Source organism: Desmodus rotundus, chromosome 5, assembly GCF_022682495.2.
Source record: "Desmodus rotundus isolate HL8 chromosome 5, HLdesRot8A.1, whole genome shotgun sequence".
NCBI classification, from domain to species: domain Eukaryota; kingdom Metazoa; phylum Chordata; class Mammalia; order Chiroptera; family Phyllostomidae; genus Desmodus; species Desmodus rotundus.
Genome location: NC_071391.1, coordinates 123,507,845 through 123,528,816, shown reverse-complemented (window position 1 = coordinate 123,528,816; position 20,972 = coordinate 123,507,845). Strand labels below are relative to the sequence as shown.

The 20,972-nt window shown below is 38.9% G+C and overlaps 1 protein-coding gene across 2 annotated transcripts in view; it reads right to left on the bottom strand.

Moving 5' to 3' along the window:
* The window catches only part of CAMKMT (calmodulin-lysine N-methyltransferase), a 333,952-nt gene that overhangs the window by 255,085 nt on the left and 57,895 nt on the right, over positions 1-20,972 (bottom strand). The gene's annotated exons all lie outside the window — the stretch shown is intronic.

The window sequence follows — 20,972 nt, the reverse complement described above, 5'->3', positions numbered from 1 at the left end:
TATGTGGCTCTGCTCCCTGCAGTCATATCTGTTTTTGACAGACGATTGAGTTACAACACCGGGTAGACCAATTAGACAGCACTGCCAACAGGTGAGCAAGCCCTGTCGTCTCGGTGAACACACAACAGGTCGTTAACTGGAAGCTTCACTCCCGCAGCACACAGTCTGTGATGTCGCAGCGTGGTGAATCAATTAGACACCTTTTTAACCAGCGAACGTATAATGATTCACCATACAATTCATCTCGGGACATTGTGAACAACTATAAAAAAAGCACATAAAACCCCTAGCTGAACCATTCTTCCAGAGCGCGGTTTCATAACCCCCAACGCACGCAACAGCAGCTATAGGGTATCGAAGAGATGGTACCCAAACTGATCACAGGTGACCTGTAAAGGTATCTAATGAATGCAAGGACCAGATTACTGATTTCTTTTTATTTTCACAAGTCTTTATTTTCATTAATAAACAGAGGCTACTAGTATAGTCATGAGAAAAGAGATTATAGTACTTGTAACATTAAAAATAAGTTTTACTTTAAAAAATTCTCTCAGTACTACCTTGGAATATCAAAGGTATATAATGATTTACAAACTTATAAACTCCAATGTTGGTAAAGGTAAAATAAACCAGTATTTCAGCAAGATTAAAACTCTGTAGGCCAAACCTGCCCCCCGAAAAGGTTTCAGGCTGGAACAATAGTAATGCCTTTTTTTAGTATGTTAAAATAACAGGGTGAGAGTGGGCATACACATATTACATTTCACTGTTGCTTCTCAGTCACCAATATATCAGTTGAATGAAAACAATAAGAAAAACATCCAAAAGATCCAGCCATTGTATTTATTTTCTTTAAGGACAAAATGCCCTCTCTAAAATCTGAGACAGTCATAAATATGTTCAGTTAGAATTTTTTTTTACTGTTGTTCAAGTAGAGTTGTATCCATCTCCCCCCCCCACCCCCGCTGCTCTCCCCTGCCCCACTCACCCCCACCTCCCACCCTCAATCGTTTTAGTTTTTCAGTTACAAGATGAGAATTAGGGTAATTGTTTTTCTAAGCATTATCATATCAAAACCTCAAACTCTATTGTATCTATGTGAGATGAGGGTTGTCAGTTAAGTAGGCGCACTATATCACATCCCAGTATGTGGAAATCAAACCACCGGGCAGCTATGGTTTGCTATACACCTTGAACTTATACAGTGATGTATGTCAACTATTTCTTAATAAAACTATAAAAAAGAGAAAAGAAACCAAAACTACTCTAATCCAACACTGTGTCTAGCATAATACATATACGTTATGAAAAACAACTCTTCTACTTCAAATCTCTACTTCAGAAAAGAATACCACCCATGGTACTCTCTCTAGGAAGTAATGTGATACTTTTGATATATTTAAATTATTTCTTCATTAACATACATTAAGATTCTGGCAGATTTAGGAATTTACATCCCTTCTACTTTTCACTTATTTTACTTATGGAAAATAAGTTTTAAAGTTTGAATCACAAACAAGAATAGCAGCTTAGCCTCTAACTTTCATTTTCTCAGACGGACACTTGCAAAGAACATTCAGTACTGCTTCCCCAAACCCTCTGATTGGGCACATCTGCAAAACTTCAACAGGTCAGAGAGCACAGGGATCGAAAAACAATAGGTAAAGCATACTTTTAGTGCTCAAATAACCTTTTATAAATTAAGTACTTAAGCAGGAGAAAAACCCCTAAATCAAAGCCCATTATTATTTAAATAATTAACAAGTATTACTAGAGCTAGAACATTGTGACTTCGTTTTACTGAAGTAGTAGTTTCCGTACCTACAATTACCCTGGGCTCCACAAGGGAACAGTGAATTCTGGTTTTCATTCTTAAAAGTGAATAAAGTTTTCAATGTTTATTCTCCAAACTTGGAAATAACTTTAATTTGAATATTTGGCTTTGAAACTGTACATGAACATGCATGGGTGGAAGTGTATCTAAAAACATGTTAGTGTATACAAAATCTCCTTAATCACCACAAACTTGCCTTAAGCAAGTTTAGAATGCTTCATACCTCCTTTTAACGTTTTTATTTGTTGATGAACCAACAATGTTTAGCATAATTAATGCTAAGATCTTCAAAACTCAATGACTGAAAATAATTGCTTTTCTTTTCTTTCCTGAGTGCTCTGAAGCCCAACCTAAAGATTTAGAGCTGACTGGACAAATATAAAGGATGTCAAAAACAGTGACCGCTGACATGCCATTCAAGGCACAGGGAAGAGAGTTCAGGCTTGAATGCCTCTCAACTGCTCGTTGGTAAGATCAGCTATCAGGGAGAGGCGGTGTAAGTCAGCATTATCCACTGAGCTTGCTATGACCTTAAAATCATTGCCCCTGTGGCATGTTCTCCCACCAATTAGTTCACGTGCTCACTGGAAATCCACTGCTCGGCAAACGCGCGGCTCTCATTCCACAGTGTTGATGAGGTGCGTGTGACTCAGGCTTTCTCTTCACAGCGTGACCCCGAAAGCTGGCCCATCTCCAGCTGAAGCATTCACGTCACTTGAGCACCCTTAGTTATCATGGATTTGGATGCTTTACTTAAAAACTACCGTAGTTTTATTTGACAAACACAACTGTTGTGGTGGCTATGAAATGACATAGATAAAACGCAGAAAAAATCAGAACTAAATTTTCCAGTTTTATTCACAAGCGTGTTATGTCAGGTATTTGTTAAAACTGTTGAAATTTCCTTGCTACTTTTAAACAATTATAATTAGCATAAATCAGCCAATCCTATCTTTTTCAAAATTTAAAAAAATTCCCCTTCTGGCCAGGATAAAGCCTAAAGAAAAAAGGAGGCATATTTGAAAAATAATTTCAGAAATGACACGATATGACGTGATAAAAGGTTGAGTCTAGAAAAGAGAGAGAAGAAAAAGCTCTCCCAGAGTCCTAAATACTGAGACAGAAAAATTGAGGGTACAGCAGAAACCGGATACTTGAAAGGGAACCAGTGGTGGGTCACATAAGTGAAAGTGTCCTGAACATAATAGAAACAGTTAAACCAAAGGTCAGGGCCGGGAGTATTTCAGCTCAGAGCTTTGTAGTTGAAGTAACATGCATGGGCTTCCAATGACTTTAGGATGGAGCTCAGGGACAAAACTGTCCCGATTCTCCCCATTCCGGGTTCCCCAGTGGGAGAGTCTGTTCCCCTACTCTGTCCACAAAGGAAGGAGGAAATTAAGGGGTAGCCCTGACCCCATTTCTAATTGCTTCTTGGAAAATGATCCAATGGAGGTGTTGGGATTTTTTTTTAAACAGCCTTACCATGACGTAAGTTACATGCCATAAAGTTCATCCATTTATGATTTTTCATGTTTCATAGTTTTACAACCACAGCCACAATTTTAGAATGTTTCCATCATGCCCCCCAAAAACTCCGTATCGTTTAGTCCTCATTCCCTAGTCCCCTGCTGGGGCAACTACTAAGCTACCTTCTGTCTCTACAGATTTACCTGTTCTAGACAGTCCCTATAAGTGGTATCAAAAATGGGGGCTCTGCGCCTGGCCTCTTACACTTGCCGTTTTTGAGGTGTACCCAGGTTGTGGCATGTACCTGCAATCCCTTCCTTTGTGTTTCTGAAAAATACTCCACTGAATAAACCACATTCTGTTTATTTACTGATTGACTTCTATAGCAACATAAAATAATGCCTCAGAACAATAAACTCTAACATAGGCTTGTACATCATCAGTGAAAACCTCCTTACCGATGTGAATTACATGTCACCTCAGTTATATGTGTGTTCTTGGGTGGACTTGACTGATTTACAAAATTAGTAACATTGATTTATAAGATATAATCAATTGCTAAAAACCTAATGCCACCAAGAATAGTTCTGAAAGCTAGTCCACATACTCACAGAGCACCACATAATACCTACTTATTAAATAAAACACGCACGCCGCATGACACAGCAATCCTGCTCCTGGGTGTATTGCCTAAAGAAATTCCCACACAGTGTCATTTACTGTGGTACCAATTGGCGGCAATCTAGGGAGCGGACAGGTCAAATGGTGGATGCTTGTCATGAAATACTATGTGTTCACCACGTGCAAGAAACTAGATGAATATATTGCAATGTGGATAAATCTTACAATGTTGAATGAAAAAAATCAAGAAACAATACAATCTCTATCCTAATAGCACTTATACAAATTTAAAACACATACCCCAAACCACAGTACGTATTTTATAAGAATGTACGAAAACAGAGAAACAAGTAAATAAAAAAAGAAAGCGGCCATACCAGGGCCAATGACAATAGTTTGCCACAAACTGAAAGTAATTACTCAACACTCTGTATGGAAGGTCACAGTAGATTTTTTGTGTGTGTTATTTTTCAAAAATATTTGCTGGCTCAAAACTAAAAAGGACTCATGGACACGAACAATAGAGTGTTGATGGCTGGGGGCAGGGGGCATGGGGGACGAATAGTAATGGGAACAAATATAATGAAGATTATATATTTTTAAAAATAAAAAAATATTTGCTGCCTGTACCTAGAGAAGGATTATATTTTTCTATCTTACTGATAACAAGATAAGCCATGTAAAGTGCCCCAGCCAATAAGATGTGAAAACAAAAATATTTGAGACCCAGCGTATAGTTCAGTGGCTGTTTTCCATCCTACAATTGTTCCAGAAGTTGCTTTATTATCCTGGGTCCCAGACTGAAGACACCATGGAAGTGAGGCACAATACACTGAAGATAAACATGCAACACAACAGAAACCTTGTGTTCCAAGTCACTGTGGTTAGGGGGTGGGCTGTTTGTTATTGCAGCATAACCTACCCCATTATGACTAATATATTCACATCCATCTATCTACATGGTAGTTAAAATACAGCTCTTACCTTTAGAGATACTACAAACGAGAAACATGAAACAAGAGGAAAATAAGAGGAATCAATTACTCTAGTGGAAAGTACACTCAAAGATGAGTTATAAAACAAGGATGTTAATCTTACTCTTTCTACTCATTATTCAAATGCCCTAAGCCAAATCTCGTAACCACTCTGAATGTCAGTTTCCTTGTGTGGAAATTAAGGAAGGAGTATGTACTCTGAGCTCTAAGTTTTTTCCAATTCTGAGCTCCCATGTTTCTATACAAGTCATATATCCACTACATTAAAATAGACCTTAAACAAAGATAAAATTATTTACTCTTGTTCCTAAACTATTTACCTAAATGGTTCAATATACAAAAATTTTGTTCAACTGTCAGGAATATGAGTTACATTAAAGGAAGAACACCTGGGTAATCAAGTAGAGACTCATAAATGCTAAAGCGGAAAAAGACTAGGCAAAAGCCCAGATGTGGGAATCATTAATGTAAATGACAATGAAGCCAAAGACACCAGTGCATCCATAATTCCTTATGGTTATAATGAGAAACGGCAGAAGATAAACTTCAGGGCACAGACTGTGATTGGTGGAAGGCCTGGACCCGAAATACGGTACGTGCACTTGCTGCCACGAGCCCACGGCAGCACAGTGACATGGCGGGGCACACAGTAGTGGCCAACACAGGCGCAAGGACGCAGCTGGGCCCGAACGCAGGCTGTGAGTGAGAATGTAAGGGAAAGAACGAACCAGGAGACTCTGGGAAGGACTAATTAACACCACTAAACCTGACCCATAGTCGGCATTCAATAAATATCTGTTGACTGAATACAGCAACTTTTCAACCAAGAAGATTTACATTCCCCAAATATTCCCAAACCGAACACAAAGACCAACTTATTGATGAATAATATTGCTGAAGCCCTCTTCTGATAAACACCACCTCCCATGAGATTAAGACCCCAAATAAGCTGCTTCAGGCTTTTTCTTCCACCAAGAAAAGAACACAATGTGCTGAGGAACAAGCTACTTAACATTAGCTAAGGCCTTGGATGCCTTATCATGTCCCCTCGCCGACATCCCACACCATCCCAATGCTAGCCTGTAACCATCATGCTAGTTATGTGCTATGCTTAGCAGCCTCTTGATACTTTTAGGTGTTTAGTTATGTGTAGGTGAGGGAAAAGTATTGCTTAAAAGATGAGAAATCTATGCATATTAAGCTCTTACTCATTTTTCGCAACATGAATACTTATCCAAAAGCTACAAATAATAATAGACACTTTGTTACCAATTCTTTGTTTTCCTGTCATCATCCAGGTATCTCTTGCTTTGGGGGTTAGTCATGTGTCAGTCAGTCTCCCCCTCACGCAGAGCTATGCGCTTCCAGCCACTGCTGACTTCTCTCCTTCCTGACTCACGTAAGTAGCCTTTGTTAGGAAGGTTTTACACTGGATGATAACGAATGCATCATTTAATTTTGGATTATTCTGTACTATTTTTGTTTGTTTTAGGTCCAATTTAGAGAGTATGCAATAGCTATTTGGTTAGATGGAAGTCAAGGATGTCCTTCTCCGACCAACCATAAAAGTTCCACAAAAGAAAGCAAATTATAGCAGCCAAGAGAGAATTCAACATATCTTAACACTTCAAAAAGCAGAGAAATCAGTGAATGGGACGATTAATATGAACTTAATTCTAATCAACATCTTGAAGTTCATAGTAGCATTTGGCCTATAACAGCACTGTATACACTCTAGCTTTGCATTCCTGGGGCAGATATCATCATCATTACGTTCTTCATCATCTTTATCACCACCATCATCATCACTGTTACCATTATTTGAGGCAATAAGACATAGCGGTTAAAAGATCCTTTAAGTCAAACTTTAAGAGGTAACTGCAGGCCCATCCAACACCTTGACTGCAATCTCAGGAGAGATCCTGAGCCCAAACCACATAGTTGGCTCTCTTGAGTTACCTATCCCAAAATTGTGTGAGATAATAAATGCTTGTTGTTGTTTTAAGCCACTGAGATTCGGGATAATTTGTTATGCAGCATCAGCTAACTAATACACTCCACCTGACACCCTCAACCTTTCATCTTGTTGGCCAGAACGTATCACAAGGCCATCTACAGTCGCAAGGGACCCCAGATGGTATTTATTTTTGCTGGGCACAGTCTTCCTCTAAACAAAACCTGAGTTCTGGTTTTGCTATGAAGGGAGAAGAGAGAGGAAATAGACACCAGGTGTGTAGCTAGTCATCTTCTGATACTTCAATTTCATCTTTTCCATGAAGAAAAACAGTCTTAAGAAAGGAAGATAGAGGTAAACAAAGTAAAGAAGGAAATGCCAGCTTCAAGAAGCAAGGAGATATCAGCGAGTCTAGTAGCTGTTTTAAGAGGGTCTGACTCTCCGGCAGGGCAGTCTGCACTCTGCCGCGCAAACTGAACGTAGCACACGGACCTGCAATCCCTTGTCAGGGATCGCGCCGAGGAATCACGGCTAATGGGAGGAAAAAAGGAAACAGGAATATGGAAATGCTCTTTTGCTTTTTTGGAAAAGAGAAATGAATATATACATTTTAACTAGCTTAATATTCATAAAATTCTTTAACACATTATTAACTAGGCAGTTTATACATGTTTATAAAATAACGCAAAGTTCAAGAGTAAATAACAAATGCACTAAGAACAAGTATGGAAAGAGACCAAAGGCTCTTTCTTAACCCTAACTTTGACCTTGACTTCGCAATATTTTTAGTAGTAACTTAAGACATAAAAGGAATGCCTATCATTTATGCTCGTCTGACACATCTGGGAATGATACATATAATAACAAAATCAAAATTTTAAATGATCTTGACAGCTTACAATACTGTCATTCACACATCCAACAATTCTAAGAAGTTATTTCATAGATTTAATTTTTGTCACCTCAAAAAAGATATAAATTCCTCAGGGCAAAACCAAAAAGCCTGTCCTTTTAAAACCTCTGAAACAGTTTCGGGAACATAGTAGGTATATCATTAATATTTAGAGTTGAACTGTATCAACTAAAATTGTAGAAAAGTCTAGAATAAATCTGTCACCCAGGTAACAAAATATCCTCTTACTTTCCCCTCAGGTCATACATATAATTTATCTCTTTCAAAAACCTCTTCAAAATCAAATTTTTCCACCATACCCTTCCTAAGCTGCCTTCAGCTCTTTAAAGAAAGACTGCAATGGCGGGGGGGGGGGGGGGGGGGAGGAAATGCTTTACAGGACACATAAAAGCCTTTGTGCTTTTCTCTTTATTTTGTTTCATATTATGTCCAGTCTGTGCCATTGGGCTTTAAGCTCATGAGGCAGCTTCCACAGTGTTTTAAAGCTTTTCCCACACATACGAAGTGAGAATAGATGTACACCCCTTTGGAGAGCTGCACAACGTAACATTTTCTTGTTACAATTCCGTATCATTCCAGCGAGATAAGCACGCACCAGAGTCTAATCTTACAGACGCGAAGAAGTCAAGCTCTATTGTTCCAGGTCACAGCCAGCCAGCCCTGCGTGATCAACCTTTCTTCTTTTCCAGCTTCATTATGAGGATGATGCCTTTCAAGTGTGGTGACTAAACCTGTTAAACTACAGAGCAAGAAATTTATAGAACCTTTATAAAAGTAATACTGAACAGCTTAAATGTAAAACCTACAATTAAATTCCAAAACTAAGCACTTCACTCCCAAGAAAATGCTAAGTAGTTCTCCAGCAGCATTCCTGATTTACATACCCCAAATATGACAGGAGTTATATACATACATGCTGCGGTGATATTAATAGCAATTCTTTCAAGGAATGTTCAATATAAAACATGGTGATATTAACCCATGCGTTACAGAACTAATAAATTGCCCCTTTAGCAAACCATTTTTAAAAACTCTCCTTTTGTCAGACGAAAAGCCCCAAGGGTAAAATATTTCAGTACGGCTCAGTGACAACAATGGATATGCCATTAGATTTCCATACAAGTGAATAAAGCACCAAGTGATAGCGAACGTTTTTTTACACTTTAGATTTTGATGTGAAATGAGTCTAATTATTTATTCATAGACTTTTCCTCTAGGAGTTCATGGCACTATATTTTAAATCTTCAAACACATATTTCCTGAGCTCTAAAATCTACCATGGAGGACAGAAGAGAAAGAAAAGCAGCACGAAAGAAAAGGCAATTTGAAAAACTCAAGCACATTTGAAACATGAGGTGGTATATTTTATTCACTCACTTACTCTTCCAGTCATTCAAACACTTATTGAGAACTTATTACAAGTCTAATATTACAAGGTCTGTGCCAGATGTTAAGGATATAAAAGCAATAATCAATAAAATATATTTAAATTTTTTTTTAAATAACCCCTACTGCCCTGGCCAGTGGCTCGGTCGGCTGGGGAGTTGTCCCACGCAGCAAAAGGCGGCAGGTTCCACCCCTGGACAGGGCACATGCCTGGGCTGAGGGCTGCATCCCTGGTCGGGGCGTGTGCAGGAGGCACCCAATCAATGTTTCTCTCGCATCAATCGATGTTTCTCTCTCTCTCTCTCTCTCTCTCTCTCTCTCTCTCTCTCTGCCCACCCCCTTGCCCACTCCTCTCTCTCTAAAATCAATAAACATACCCTCAAGTGAGGACTAAAACACTTACACACACACACACACACACACACACACACACTGCTCCAGAAGCTCAGCAGACAGGGGGATGATACACACGCACAGTGACAATTCCAACATGTTTCGAGGGCTATAGCAGAAGAGTAAACTAAGTACTAGAGGGGGCACAGAGGGAGGAACCCCTGGCCTGAAGGAATTTGAAAAAGCTTTAATAAGAAGACAACATTTCAGGTGTATCTAGAAAGACCAGTAAAAGAGAATCAGAGGACACTCTTCAAGGCAGGAGTAATGTTGGAACACAAGTTGTCATTAAAAAGTTTGGCCTGTCCTGGCGACGGTGAGAATTACAGCACGGCTTCCAGAAAAGAGACGACACTTCGTGCCTAGAAATCGCAGGTTTCCAGTTTCTGCGAATAGACGCCAAAGGCACCATAATCGAGAAAACCTTTGCACTAAACAAATAAAAAGCAAACATATAAACTACACATATATATTTGTTACATATATACTTGTTTTATATATATGGACACAGAAAGTTATATATACACACACATACATATATACAATATGTAACAAATATATATATTTATATACACATACAGCTCTATGGTAAATTATAACCAATGCTATTGGTCTTCTGATCTGCCCTCTGCTGGGGCCAGTGATGCTTTTGCAAAACAAGTGGAAGAGCCGGGTCCCTCATTCACCTCATCCATACAGTTCCTTCTTCTCTTAGATTGAAGTCTCTCAAAGTGAAGATGAATATTCAGGCCAGACTCTGCTGATGTTCTTTATTCCCAAGCTGCTGCCAGCACATCCATTCAGCAGCAAGGGAGCTACCTGCTTCTCAAGGGCCAACTTGAAGTCCAGCCCATCTTTTCTCTAAAACGCTAGGGGGCAGCCTCTTTTGCTCCCCATCAATCCTGTACATAGTTGCACACAGCAGGTGCTGAAAGAAAAAGAAAAGAAAAACACAGCTTAAGTCTTAGGAGTCAAGATAAAGAGGATATTTTCCTTGCCTTTATATCATTTCAAGTATAAAAGCTCCCATGTCAAAATGCACAGAAAACTGTGGTTCAATGTAGAGTAGATATAAAAAGACAAGAATGACTGCTGTAGCTGGAAGTTCCCTAATCACCTTCTACTGTGAAACCAGTTGGCATAAGGGAAATCTAAGCCTACACAATTATAAGGCAGAAGACCCAGCACTTCCTAAATCTGAATTATGTCTACATTAATTCACCATGTTTTTTAAATATATAATATTTATTATATTTCTTTCATTACTATTTAGTCCCCTTATACCCGCCTCCCCCCAACAATCACCACACTGCTGTTCGTGTCCATGAGTCCTTTTTCCTTTTGCTCCATTCTCCACCCCTAACCTCCCCCTAAGGCATTATATTACTCACTCGTGTTGAGTTTTAAAAAGAGAGCTCGAAAAGAAAAAATGCAAGAGATGGTTAACCATACATAATCAACTTTCCTTTTTTAAACAGCCAATCATCTCATGTTACTCAATATGACGACATATACCCACAGGGGAAGCAAAGACAGAGTCCCAGTTCTCAAGACTCCTCTGCTTGCAAGCTTGATGACACAGGCTGATGATTAAGAGTCATCATTCTGATTTACCCGGGGCCTTAGTACCAAACAATGCTGATTTAGGCAAACTGTTAGTAATAATTCAAAGGTTAAAGAATTATTTAATCCTGAAAACTCATGATATAGGAAAAGAGTAACTTTATTTTCCAGCAACTCAACTCAAAAGTCTCCAGAAACCTCAGGCTGGAAAACAGACTGGAATGTATCGTGTCAGGCTTGTACCAGACTTGCCGCGAGGATCGCCTGCTAAGTGACACCAATGTCTAACTGCCGTGCGGTACAGCTGAAACTGAGAAATAGGAATGCCAACTGAAACGGCATTGTCTTCATTTTGAAAAGAGAAAAGCAAACTGGAATATAAACATGTATTGGGATACCAGAAAAGTGTTTTGGTATTTATCAAAGAACAAATAATAAATGGGAAAAAAATGCTGAGGAAGTAGTAGAACCAAAGGAATATCAGAGGTGGAGAACATGACCTTGGAGTTGAATGCCTGAGGTGCTGGCCGGGTCAGCACAAAGCACAACGCTAACATTCACCCCACCACACGGAACTCAAAGTAGTGGCAGTGCGGAGGCCAACGTACAACAGGCTACTTTGAGGACGGAACGTGTAGGATAGGATGGATGGATGCAGCATGTGACTACCCCACATAAAAGAGGGAGTCTGAGGGAAATAATGCCAAGATATTCAAAATGGATGATGCGGAAAAAATAAATACGGGAACAAAGATTCTACAATTAGGATCAGAACCAATCGCAGAGAGCTATAAAACTGTGGGGTTCTTCTGTAGAAAATGAATGTCTTGGAAACAGTGCTGTCTCAGATCTGATAGGAACGTTGTATATCTTTCCTGTCCAACACGACAGGCACACACTAACGTGCGAACTGAGGACTTGCAATGTGGCTGGTGGACTGAAGGACTGAATTTTTTATTTTATTACTTAAACTTTATTTAAATTAATTTAAACTTAATTTGAAAAAGCCATGGGATTCGTGGCTGCCATATTGGACAGTGCAGCTTTAAACTTAAAGAGTTTGTGTCCTTTTTATGGATGTAACAGTGGAAAGAGCACACGCTTTGAAATCGGACCTGGGTTTCAAATACCAGCATTGATATTTACTTGTGTCACTAGCACGGTATCTTGGGGCAATCTGAATGTCAGGTTCTTCATTCAGAAAAATGGGAATGTATTTTCTGTTACTCTTAACAAGACACTCTCTTTCTATGACTTCCCTGAGGTCCTGAGGTAACTTAAGATGAGGGCACAATCTGGCTTTCAGAATCTTAGGATTTCCTCAGGGAAATTGTGAGCTGAATTAGAATCATGAGACGAGAGGAACTGGTCTTTAGTTGTGTACACAACTGAACACATTTTGATAAGATCTATATACCTCAAAAATTCTTTTTCACTTAAATGAAGAATAAGTACAGTAGATGAAGCTGAGAATCAAATCAATGACTGGGACTATAAGGAAGCAAAAACATCCAATCAGCACAATAAAAGGGAAAAAATTCAAAAAAATGAAGATAGTATAAGTAGCCTCTGGGACAACTTCAAGTGTACTAACATTTGCATCTTGGGGGTGCCAGAAGGACAAGAGAGAGAGCAAGAAATTGGAAACCTACTTGAAAACATAATGACAGAAAACTCTCCGAACTTGGTGAAGGAAATAGCTATACAAGTCCAGGAAGCACAGAGAGCCCCAAACAAGAGGAACATAAAGAGGTCCACACTAAGTCACAGCATAATTAGAATGTAAAAGGTTAAAGACCAAGAGAGAATCTTAAAAGCAGCAAGAGAAAAGAGATAAGTTACCTAAAAGGGAGCTCTCATAAGACTGTCAGCTGATTTCTTAACAGAAACTTTGCCAGCCAAAAGGGATTGGTGAGAAATATTCAAAGTAATGAAAAGAAGCTTGCAGGTTCAATCCCCAGTCAGGGCACATACAAGAATCGACCAATGAATGCATCAATATGTGGAACAACAAATTGATGTTCCTCTCTCACACTCTCTCTCTCCCCCTTCCTCTCTCTCAAAAAAAAAAATCAATCAATAAAAATTTTTTAAAGACTTATCAGTCTAATAGAAAATAGGTGTAACTATAAAACAACTTGGTGAGTGAAATGATAAAAGGGTACACAAAATATTGTGGGGTTACCAAAAAAGGGACACACTGCAGACAGGCTATGCCAGTCTTCCTAGTGGAGGGGTCACCTGATCCGAGTTAGACAGGGCTTTGGGGGTGGAGATAAGAAGAAATAATCCTACATAAGGGTGATGAATGAGGAGGAAAAAGCACCCCTGAGTGGGGTTTAGTGTTCCAGAAGTGTGAAGCTATAAATGGTGAGAAATCAAACTGAAGACACAGGTATGGAGCGAATCTTTAAGGAACTCTATGCCATATTAGGAGCCTTTATGTCAAAGGCAAGTGTTTTTTAAACACCAGAAATATTATTTTTTTTAATTAAGGGAAAAGATTTGAGGACTACTCCAATTGTTCATTTTAAATTACTTTTGTAATTTAAATTATATATGTACAAGCATAAGTATAACTTCCTTATATTTATAGCTTTTATACAACCATGAAACCAAAACAAGTTTACAAATTAAAGACAAAATTTCAAGACAAGTTAAATTCAAACTGAGGTCCTCAATGAAGAATGTCGTTTTATCAAAACTAGATTTCATAGTAGGAAGACGTAAATCTAGTGTTATCTATAATTTGAGATGAAGTAGAGATGAATGGTTATGAGCAGGAACTTTGGAGCCAGGCTGCCTGAATTCAAATCCCAGCTCCCCATTTATAAGCTGCCTGACCTTGAACAAACTACTAAACCTGTCTATGTCTCAGTTTTATGGGGGCGAAAAGCACCTTCCTTACTGAATCACTGAGAAGGTAATGTGAATTAATACATATAAAAAACTTAGAACAATGTAACAGTAGCACTTAAAATTTAGCTGTCTATATTTTTAACTTCCATAAAACCAACAGAAGTGTCAGAAAAAAAAAAAAAAGAGTGTACACCCTGGTGGATATCTGGAGCAGATGACATAAAAAAATCCAGAAGTCTACAAAACCAGAAATTTGGAGAAGGTAGTAGGTCTCTGAATCCTATTTGATCACATCTCCTAACCGCATCAACTAGCACTAGCAACGTGGATGAATCCCAAGTACATTTTAAAGCAGGTCAGGCTTTTTCAGTTTTATATGATGTATTGGGCTACATACCGCCATGTTTTGTATTTTAGGTACACACACTTGCATACATATTTGGTTGAGGAATTAGAAAGCAGAACTTTAATCTCAAGTGACATTGTTATCGAGCATCAATAATTTGAAACTTTATCACATAAAAACATTTAATCACATAATGGTATGTAAACTAACAAGGTCTGTCCCTTGAATTTTAGAAACACTGCTGATAAAAGCTTAGCATCTAAAAATGCCCCCAGCAAGTAAAAACGCTGCTTCCTAGAATCTACACGGTGAAGACTGACTGGGTGAGTGAGTGCTGCGACGCAAAACTGGAAACAAAGGACAGCCACTGAAGGGGCAGGAAAGCAGAGTGTGAGAGACACTCCCATCACCGTACTCACGGGCCTTTTGCCGACATCTCACCTTTAACTGAACTCCTGCTCACTTATACACATCTTCTCTATTCTCCCTTTTCAGCTCCATCTCTGTGTCCTATTGCCTTCTTCTAAATATCTGGTAAGACATCATCTTTAACTTCTCCCTCTTCCCTTTCTCCCCACATTGTGTGCTCCTTTACCAAACTCCGTCCTTTAATCTCCAGAATCTACGCACTTATCTCTCCCCACTGTCCTATCCCCAGCCTCCTCACTGTTCTCCCTGCTTGCTCTCCTCCAGTCCACCTCCACGCTACAGCCTGAGGGAAACTGTTTCTAAAGCACAATTTGAGCAGGTCACCTGCAGGAGCTCCCCACTGCTTTCCAGATCAAGTTCACTCTCTTTGGCCCAGGGTAGAATAGGCCTTTCAAAATCCGACCCCTCCGCCCTCGGCCTCACCTCACTTCCGCCCTTCCCCTCCCCGCAAAGGCTCCCACGCAATTACCCAGAGGTAGTCGCAAGTCTTTATAGCCTCCACTGGTAGCTACAATGTCCTCTTTTCAATTCATTATGTTCAAATGAAGACTGATGTACTGAAGGATAAAATATTTTTTAGAGCATAAAAAATTTATTTTTATTTAAGAGCATGAGTTTGGTGCCACATTGCCTATGTTCAAATTTTGCCTCTGTAACTTACTAGTTGGGTTATTGTGAACAAGTTATTCAACCTCTATACACCTCAGTTTCCTCCGGAAGTGGCTGTGAAAACTAAGAGATAAAGAATCTAAAGCATTTTGGATGGGACCTGGTACATAACAAGTGCTCAGTAAACATCGTTTGAAAACTGCCTGTATATCAGACTTGGGCAGTTTGGTTTGGTGATTGAACGAGATGTCAACCATTCCATATCCCCACTACTACAGGACTGTGCGTACTGTCCACTGGATATTACCTTTTTAAAAAGGAAGGCTAAGTGTGAACCAAAAGCTACCCTCGCTACCTAAATAATGACTCAAAAGTTTATATCTATAATTTGATGTTACAAATAATAACATTGACTTTTTTTTTGGTCTCTTGTAAAGTCATTTATGAGGGTCTGTGGAACTGGTTTTATCCTTGCAGCCCACTGAGGGGTGGGAGAAAAGCTTTGAGAAGGCTGCCCTCCAAGAAGGAAGGACCAAAGCCCACTGGGGTTCCTGTGCTTATCAGCGCACCTGCCTGCTAGGCATATATGGTCTAGTCTGGTAAAAGATACAAATGTCTCTTTACCTTAGTTTAACCAAAATAATATTGAATTTTACAAAAGGAACATTGCTAATGGCTTGAAAAAAAATAAGAAATTAGGAAAACATAAACACAAGGAAGTTGAATTAAAACAAATCTCTAGCTATAGGTCTGACAGATTCAGGTACCCCGCCACTCCCCATGCCCCATCTGAAGGACAGCTGCCCCCTCAGCGACCCTGCTCGGGGTATCTTCAGGAAAGGAACTGGAGCCCGAGTCCCTTACTCCAGCTGAGACCAGATGTAAATCAAGGAGCTGGAGAAAGAAACATTCAGATCTTGGTGAACATTAACCCATCAACAAAAATCTTAGATACCTGGCACCTACAGTTACAGGAAGCTTTTTTTGTAAGAAAAGTAAAGAATGATTTTCTCTGCTATTCTTTGCTACCCCTCAGTGACACGTGTGCGGAGACAGAAGGGATGCAGGAGCCTGCAATGCCAAACTGCCGGGCGGCAGCAAGCTCTCGGATGTCGAGGAGGTGAGACAAGGAGGAATTTAAATGATATGTTATAAATTCCGTAACTGTCCAATTTCCTTGTAATATAACCTTTCATTTTTGCTGTTAAAAATGAATAGTTTCAAAAAGCTGAATCTTCCAGATATCTAAAATATCCGTATAAATACTAAAACTTTGTTTTGATTTCTTTGATGAAAATCTAAGATGTCATGCTTTCAGGCCTTCTTAAATAAGGTATGCAAAACATAATTTGCCCATTTTCTTGATGTTTGAAAGTTATTGTAATAGGTAAAAATTATTTTATTGTTAACTATAATTATATAGTTCTAGAGAATACGTAAGACTTATTGACACCGCCCTAAATCAGAGACCCACACACTAAGGACTTATGATTAAATCCAGTCCTCAACCTGTTTTTACAGAGCCCTTGAGCTAAGAATGGTTTTTTACATGTTTAAAGGTTTGTGTAAAATAAAAACAAGAATATGTGATAAAGACCATATATGTGTGGTCCTTAAGGGCAGAAAAATATTTAGTAGCTGACGCTTTACAGAAAAAGTCTGCCGACTCCCATCCAAAGTGACCGCAGTCACTAGGCTGTGGGCCAAGCTGCACTTATTACGTCCTCTTTCTTTCCCTCCCCATCGGAGGAGACAGAGGCTCTCGGGTCAGAACTAGTTTGAACCCTTGATTAACCACAGGCTCTCTGCAAGTCTTTGGGCACTAACATGACCCCTCTGAGCCTCTGTTCGTCATCTGTGAGATGGGAATAAACGTAACTTCACAGGATTTCTAGAAGAATGAATGAGGTACTATTTTAGACATTCAATCAAGGAAAGCCATTTTGACAACGGTGCTTCACCGAGCAAAGACTGTCTCCAAAAAGAAGGTGCACGTGCAACTTTGAAAAAGGGACTAAGAAGGCAGAATGCCATAAACTTTGTTTTAAATTTTCTTAAGAGGACCTTCTGTTATATAAATTGAAACATCATAAACTTCATTTAACCTTAACATTAAGCACTCTCAGTTCTTAAGTAGTAGATTTGACTAAAAGCCAAATACACACCAAATAATAGCTGTGACAGTCCAGCCACCCGGGAATTCAGAACCATAGTGACTCAGTCACGACCGCACGACGGGATCTGCTTTTGATTCACTTGCATCGCTTTTATTTCATTATACATTTCACAACACCAAAGCAAACATGACATAATTTCAGGCACTGAATCATCATCAAACTGAGTTGCAATTAAGGATAAGAACATCATCAAGTTTTAGGTAATGTTTGCAATTGTAGGTAAGCAGTGCCTTTCTATTCTGGAAAATGCCATTTAGGGGGTTTCAACAGTTCTCCTAAATCTAGGCTGTAAGTGCCACGCTTGAATTTTTTTTGGATACATGCCCAACAATTAATGATCCACAGTGATCTGAGCACAGCGCTGCCATCCAAGAACTTAATCAGATTAATGATGTATTTGTTTTATAAAAATGAAGTACATTAAGCCCGAGAATACCTAATTTACATACTAAATGGTTGCTAGGGACAAAAAATACTAGTGGTTTTTATAAAACTGAGGTTATAAAATTGCCTATCGTCTTGAAATCTGTTAGTAAATAGCAGTGAAATGCAAAATAATAAACAAATGTTAACTAGTAGTATTTATATATGTAAATTCATGAGATGGTATATAGAACATAACAATACTCATGTTCTAAAACATACATGTCCCCACAGAGAACATGATGCTATCATGTGATGTTGGAAATAACAACAGAACTTGCTTATGTATTTTAATTGATTTGACCTCAAATTATGATTAATTTTCTACTCTAATTTTTTCATTTGGGGTCCTAGTTGAATATATGCAAACATAAACTGTGAATTAACAGCCTAGGTTTCTACCATTTTGGTTGGAAACCCATTAGCAACCTTTATCTAAATGGAGAGGAGAGTTTCCAAAACACCCAATTTCATCTAATCCTTAAAAAAGGAGAATTAACTGTGTCTCTGGATATCTTCTGATGGATTCTCTCTCGCTCTCTCTTTCACACACACACACACACACACATACATACATACACACAATGACTTCATTCAGTCAACGAACATGTTTATTGAGCTTGAGGAGGCAAAATGAGTTAGATAACAAAGTCACTCCTGTCTGCTGGGGAGACTGTAGGTAAGCAGGTAATTACCATATAATAGGACAAGTGTTAGAATTAAGATGTAAACAGAGAGCCCCGTGCACAAACAGAAGCCAATCACCAATTCTGCTAGGGAACATGGGATAAGCCCCACTGAGGAAGCAACAGGTCACAGTCCCTGTCACCTGAAAAGATGCAGTGGCATGTGCAGAGACCAGTGAGGACAGAGAATGGGAAAGAGGTGATGAAATCTACAGGCTCATGGATATCTACATATTCCTCTATTTAAAAAAAATTCAAGTTTCATTTAAATTAAACAAGATCACAAAAATTAAGGCTACTTTTTTTTAAGTGCACTATGGCTTAGGTTAAGTATTTTTATACAGAAACTTAATTTTAATAACTTCCATTTGCATTCGGTAAATGCTAAAGACAGGAGGGTAAAAAACTGAATTTAAAAAACCTAAATAAAAACTTTCCTTTACTTGATTAAACATCAAACTTTATATTTAAAAAATAAGTTGGATTCTGATTCAAATAACAGTACTTAAAAGCCTTAGAAATATACATACTAAAAAAGTAAGAATTTTTTATTATCTCTAGATAGGCCTGGAATAAATGCAGGAACATCATACAGAAGAATTGAAGCATGATATAGACATGTTTCGCTTTAAAAGTTTAGGAAATGTAAAGACAAGAGTGACAGAAGAAACGAGGACCTAAGGGACTTCAGAGTATACATTGAAAAGTTTATAGAAAATGTTTATAGAAGCAAGAGCCAGAGAAACAGGGATTAAAGTTATTATACATAACTACATCATAATCAAAATAACAGACAGCATCTACTGAACACTCATTTGGGTACGTGGAATGCTGTGGAAAGTGCTTGCATCTTATTCAGTGTTTGAAATGTAGGCCAACCGGCTTAGAACCATCACACTTGGCTGAGAACCTGCTGCTACACGGCCGCATGGCCAAAACTTCGTTCAAAGAAAAGGGATGTTCCCTATGGCAGCTTTACTGGCTGGGCTTCAGACTAGTATCCATTTCCGAGAAAGAGTTTTCTGGTTACAACCCAGTTGGACATACTATCCATTTACCCCTCAATACCATACACAGACCCCTTTTTACACCTTGGATAGTCCACTCACTCAATGTAGTGGATTCATGGATATATGTTGCTCTGTTCATGTTGATCTCTTATATGTTATAAATATTATTTTGTATCTATTCAGCATCTTAAATAAAAACAACATATTTAAATAAGTTTACAGAAAGAAAAGGAAACAGAGTATCATGCTTAAGAACCTACTTCACAAGAAAGAAAAAAATAATCCAAGGAAACACAAGAGGTGTAGAAAATTAAACAAAGGAAACATTGTACTGCATTATGTAACAATAATATAGAGTTGCCTTAGCATCATAATCTTTTTGAAGTAGTCCATGTCAATCTGCTATACTACAATCACAAAGAGAAAGTACACATACACACACACACACACACACACGAGGGGGCCCCTCCAAAACAAAAATGGAATTATCTTCTGGAGGGGTGGCCCCTTGTAGTACAGGCTTACCCCGCTAGGTGAGTGTTCTAGGAACCCATCTGTGTCAATGTACCAGCTGGTGTTGTTGTGAGAGGCTTCATTCAGCTTCAGTGAATTTTTAAAATTTTTTTAATAAACATTTTTTATTGTTGTTCAAGTACAGTTTCCTGCCTTTTCCCCCTACCCCTCCCCACCACCCCAACCTTCCCCACCTTCCTCCCGTTTCCACCCCCCCTTGTTATTGTCCATGTGCCCTTTATAATTGTTCTTGCAAACCCTTCACCCTTTTCCCCTATAATCCCCTCCCCTCTCCCCTCTGGTCACTGTCAGCCTATTCTCAATTTCACTGTCTTTGGTTATATTTTGCTTGCTTGTTTGTTTCATTGATTAGGTTCCTGTTAAAGGTGAGATCATATGGTATTTGTCTTTCACCACCTGGCTTATAATGCTCTCCAGTTCCATCCATGTAGTCGCAAAGGGTAGGAGCTCCTTCTTTCTTTCTGCTGTGTAGTATTCCATTGTGTAAATGTACCATAGTTTTTTGATCCATTCATTTACTGATGGGCACTTAGGTTGCTTCCAGCACTTGGCTATTGTAAATTGTGCTGCTATGAACATTGGGGTGGATAGGTTCTTTTGGATTGGTGTTTCAGGGCTCTTACGGTATAATCCTAGCAGTAGAATTGCTGGGTCAAAAGGCAGTTCCATGTTTAGTTTTCTGAGGAAATTCCATACTGTTTTCCACAGTGGCTGCACCAGTCTGCAATCCCACCAGTGCACTAGGGTTCCCTTTTCTCCACAACCTCTCCAAC